At 46.9% G+C, this 5471-nt stretch overlaps 1 non-coding gene across 1 annotated transcript; it reads left to right on the forward strand.

Moving 5' to 3' along the window:
- Nucleotides 1–4698: 4698 nt before the first annotated feature.
- LOC120252242 lies at nt 4699–4805 on the forward strand. Its single transcript, XR_005533788.1, has one exon. It is a non-coding gene; the product is annotated as a small nucleolar RNA R71 (small nucleolar RNA).
- The last annotated feature ends 666 nt before the right edge of the window (nt 4806–5471 follow it).

Here is a 5471-nt window from a genome sequence, read left to right on the forward strand (position 1 = left end):
GCAAACAAGTCTAAAATAAAATGCAAAGAAATTGAAAGAAAGGAAGAGTCAAATGTCGGTGTCGCGCTCAGGCGCCGGTGCTGCTGCTGCTACTGGTGAAGCAAATGGTGGGTCCACCGGTGTCGGGAAAGTGTCTGAGGGTGCCGGAGGAACTAATGGGGCCTGAGGAGTCCTCGGCCGTAAGACAAATGATGAGGCGACGTCGCACTCTAAGATCTGCTGTAATACGTCAAAACGTGCCATGAACTCTGTGTACTGAGTGGCCTGCGTATCCCTAATCTCTGCAATCTCGGCTCGAGCCTCAGCTACCTCAGCCCGTATCACCCCCAAAGCGCTCTCGAGCCTCTCAAAGCGATCATAAGCTCGAGATGGTGAAAATATACGCACGGGGGGTGGTTCCTCTGCTACTGGAGGTACCTCGGTCCCCATCGGGGCTGGCTGAAACTCGGGAGCGGGTTGAGATGCCCCGGCTTCATCACCCTCATCCTCAGCTATCTCTGGAGCTGGTCGCACTAACGCAAAAACCTTGGTCCGAACCTTGCGGATCATGCCCATCAGCCTCATCGTCTCTAGACTCAGGGGAGCAGGTATACTCGTCTTCTCTTCCCCGCGAATCGAATCCAAGAGACCCATGCCCAACACTAATCTCGTAATGTAGGGGCCCGAGAAAATCGCTCCCAGTCTAGCATAATGCCCCTGATGCCTGATGTACTCTGCCATGATGTGCCCTAAGTGAATCGGTACGCGCTGCATCATCGAGTACAAGTACAGTAGCTCCTGACGGCTCAGAACACCAGTGCTGTCACCACGGCCATTCACCGACCTACTCATGATGGCATGTAAATATCTGTATGCAGGTCGGGAAAGGCACGTGGCCTTGGACACCCCTGGCTCGTACTGACCCTGACCACATAACGCTCTGTAAGCTCTCTGCGGGGTTAGGGTTCTATGATAATCAGTCGGTAACTCTGCGTACTCCGTATCGGTGAAAGCCTCCTCATACAAGCCAAGTAGTACTAAAAACTGAGTGATGCTCAAGGTATGGTGGTGTCCAAATACTCTGAACTGAATGGTATCCAAACTGTCGAAGCTCGCATATGATCTATTAAACTCGAATGATGATACTATCTCCAATGCAAACTTTCGGATGGCTGGCTCTCTAATCGTCAATAAATGTCGCCAACCACCTACAGAAATGAGATCCTCTACCTCATCAACGAGCTCATCTCCCTGCTGTAGATCTCGCAGCATAGTTGTGTCCAGGAATCGAGTCTACTCGAATCGAAGTTTTGACAAGTGCTCATAGCGAGAACCTGATGCTCTGGAATTGTAAATCTCATACCCTCAGGCTTAGTAGATGATTCACATGGCCTCTTATCCGCTTGCTTCTTCGATCGAGGTGCCATAATCTGCAAAATTTGAAACGAAATCGATCAAACATGTTGAGAGACTATTACTGCATAAATCAACACGGTCGTGTAGAATTTTTCGCACGCCCATGTGAAACCACGGGGCGTGAAAACCGCACGGCCGTGCTTCCCAAATCTAAAAAATACAACGTGAAAATGCTTCTAGCTTCATTCTAAACATGAATCATCTCTCTAATTGAAGAAACGAAGCATTATTAACCAAATTAATCGATGGAAACCATGAATTGGCAAAGAAATTGATAAATAGGTCTTACCGATGAGATGGAATAAGAAAATGGAGAACCGGCCGGGAAAATTGGTGCTAGGAGGTCGGAGGATGATGGGAGAGTGTTTTCAACCGAATAGAGGTCGTGAAGAGAGTGAGAAATGATTCCTCTTTAAAAAGGATTCACGATCCTTGGCGTTCTGTGCATCCACATGGGCGTGTGGTAATTATCCATGCCCGTGCGCTTCATTACAAAAGAGCCACAGGGGTGCATGCACATTCCTGTGCACTCTCGGGAAAACACTTCTTCGATTCTGACTGCTCTCAGACGGGCGTGTGGAAAATACCCACGCCCGTGCATTCGATCCACAGGGGACGACGCATGCCCCTGTGGCTTCTCTGGACATCCGAGAAAAATACCAAGTGTTATACATGCCCGTGAGGAAATTCCACACGGGCGTGGACATTCACAGGCCCAATTCATAGGGGCAACTGCACGCCCCTGTGTTTTCTCGGGATGGAGAGAACTCCTCTGCAGAGTTTCACATGGGCGTGTGGAAATTACCCATGCCAGTGCATGGTTTACAAGGTTGCCCACAGGGGTGAGTCCACGCCCCTGTGTGCTTTCAGGAAAAACTGCCCAACTCTGCAGGAAGCCACACGCCCCTGCGGAAATTACCCACGGCCGTGTGACAGTTGCATGGTCGTTCACAGGGACAGCCGCACACTCCTGTGCCTTCTTTGGATGAGCTCGCAGTGCAACTCCACGGGCGTGTGGAAATTACACACGCCCATGTGTTTTCTCTGGATGTCTTAGAAAATTTTGCAGGCTCTGCAATAATTTCTGAACATGTTTACACACTCGGAGCCTGCCCTATTATGCAAATTTTACCAGTGAAAAATATGAAATAAAGCTCAAACGACCAAACTTCGCCAATTCTACATGAAAACACACGATTAAAATTCAAAGTTCACAAGGAAATCTCAGCACAAGAATCTAATAGATTAAGACATCAACACTTAACAATTTATTCATGCAAACGAACTAAACTAAAAGATAAGGAAACAGTAAACACTTGGGTTGCCTCCCAAGAAGCGCTTGTTTAACGTCACTTAGCTTGACGTATCTTGTCTTACCTCACGGGGGTTCATGAATGAAAGTCGCCCTCTTACCCATGGCTTGGAAGCATGATGTGCAAAATCTCTTAAGAGCAGAGGGTGTATTATCGGGCTTCGGACCACCTAGCAATGGTTCATCCAACTTTTTTGGCTCATGTAGGTCTCCAACTGCCTTGGAACATTTCCGGTGGCGTCCTCTAGCCCTCTTCATTCTCAGGAGCACCGTCTTCAAGATCCTCGTGGTAGATGGTACTTCATCCGTCGACCCAAGCATCATTACATCTTCATGTCCCTCCTCTTGGTCAAACAAACCTTCATACGGATCCGGATTGAACATTTCATGTATGTATTCATCAACAAGCTCATCAGTAGTGTCTAGAAAGTATAAAGTGTCATCAAAATCAAGAGAATGCCGCATGGCTTCAGTAAGGCGGTATGTAAGCTTGTCATCTCCAACGCTCAGTGTGAGTTCTCCGCCGTCCATGTCAATCAATGCTTTGGAAGTCCGCAAAAATGGTCTCCCAAGTATCAAGGGTACATCTGCATCCTCATCGACGTCTAGCACTACAAAGTCAACCGGAAAAAATATACTTGTCCACCTTAACAAGCACGTCTTCGATGATGCCTCTCGGATGTCGCACCGTTCGGTCCGCCAACTGTAAGGTCATCTGAGTAGGCCTAGGCTTTCCCAAGCATAGCTTTTGGAAGAAAGTGTATGACATGACGTTGATACTTTCCCCTGAATCCGCCAATGCCATTTCTTCGCCTAAGTTGCCAATGTTACACGGAATGATGAAGCTTCCCGGGTCTTTCTTCTTGTTCGGCATGTTCTTTTGCAACACTGCTGAGCATGAAGCATCTAAAACCACTGAAGCACTCTCCTCCAACTTCCTCTTGTTGGTCAACAAGTCTTTCAGGAACTTCGCATACTTAGGCATTTGAGCTAATGCCTCAACAAAAGGAATATTAATGTGGAGTTGCTTGAACAATCCCAGGAACTTTTTATACTATTCATCCCCTTGGTCTTTTTTCAATCTAGAGGGTTAAGGGATTCTTGGCTTGAAAGGTGGGGGTGCCACCTCTTTCTCTTTGCTTGTCCCCTCTTCAACCTCTATAACCTCGGGTGCATATTCTTTTGGCTTCTCACTCAGAAGCCTACCTTCAACCTCACGACCACTTCTCAAAGTGATCGTCTTCACATGCTCTCTAGGGTTTGTTTCGTGTTGCTTGGTAAACTTCCATGTGGCCTTTCAGAGAGAGACTTCGCAATTTGCCCCACTTGATTTTCAAGGTTATGCAAAGAGGCGGTGTGGTTGCGAAGTGTAGACTCAACTGATTCAAACATTGTATTTGCAGATTGTATGAATCTAGTCAAGTGCTTCTCTAGGTCTGTCATTCGGGTTTCCAAACCTGAGACTCTGTTTTCCACTTGGGGTGCTTGTTGTTGTTGGAAACCCGGTGGTCCCATGGCCTTTTGTGGTTCTTGATTACTCCATGAAAAGTTGGGATGATTCTTCCAACCTGAATTGTAGGTATTGCTATATGGAATTCCTTGAGGTCTCATGCCATTACCTACAAAATCAACATTTTCCACTGAAGAAACATCTCCAATAGAGATCGGGCAATCAGAGGAGCATGTCCTCCACCACAACTGGCGCAATTAGTCACGGCCGCCACTCTATTTGATGTTAAGTGATCTAACTTCTTACTTAGATTCTCTACTTGGGCCGCCAATGAAGTTACCGCATCAATTTCATGGAGACCGGCCACCTTTTTCTTCTCCCTAGCATTCCATTGGTAGCTATTTAACCCCATTTCTTCAATCAACTGACGGGCCTCATCGGGGGTCTTGCTACCTAAGGTACCTCCTGCTGCGCATCCAAGAGTTGCCTTGTACTAGGGTTCAAACCATTGTAAAAGGTTTGAACAATCATCCACTCCGGGAATCCGTGTTGCGGGTACTTTCTCAGGAGCTCCTTGAACCTTTCCCACGTCTCGAATAGAGACTCCAATTCCAACTGAACAAAGAATGAGATCTCATTCCTATGTTTTGCTGACTTTCCGGGAGGGAAGTAACAGGCTAGAAAAGCTTCTACCATCACCTCCCAAGTAGTAATCGATGCTCTAGGTAATGAGTGTAGCCACTGCTTCGCTCTCCCCTTTAGGGAAAATGGGAAGGCTCTCAATTTTATGGCATCATCCGTAACCCTATTTATCTTCAGCATGTCGTACACCTTGAGAAACCTCTCTATATGACTATTTGGATCCTCATCGGCCAAACCGTTGAATTGTGTGGACTGTGACAAGTTCTCCTTGGATCCTCTTCAGCATGTCGTACACCTTGAGAAACCTCTCTATAATCGCTTCAAGTGCAAGAACTCTCTATTATGCTTCCTAATCAATACAACGGTGAGTCGTGTTAATCCTTACATACATAGTCCCAAATCTAAGGTCAACTATGCCTAACTCTATACATGTCCCGGAGGAGAAATCGAACAATCTCAACACCTCGCACTCGCATAGAGTTGCAATGAGCTCTAGTGATTCCAAGTGATAAATCTCTTCCTAGATTTAGACCTAACCCTTTAGTCCAGGCGGAAGGTCCTAGCCACAATTAAGCCCTAGATACTAAGATCACCTCAACGCTTCACTCCATTGCACGCGTAACTAGGCCCCAGCGGAGGTTCATCCCTTAGACCATTCACTCTATTATGGCC

The sequence above is a fragment of the Dioscorea cayenensis genome, chromosome 20 (assembly GCF_009730915.1).
Source record: "Dioscorea cayenensis subsp. rotundata cultivar TDr96_F1 chromosome 20, TDr96_F1_v2_PseudoChromosome.rev07_lg8_w22 25.fasta, whole genome shotgun sequence".
NCBI lineage: Eukaryota > Viridiplantae > Streptophyta > Magnoliopsida > Dioscoreales > Dioscoreaceae > Dioscorea > Dioscorea cayenensis.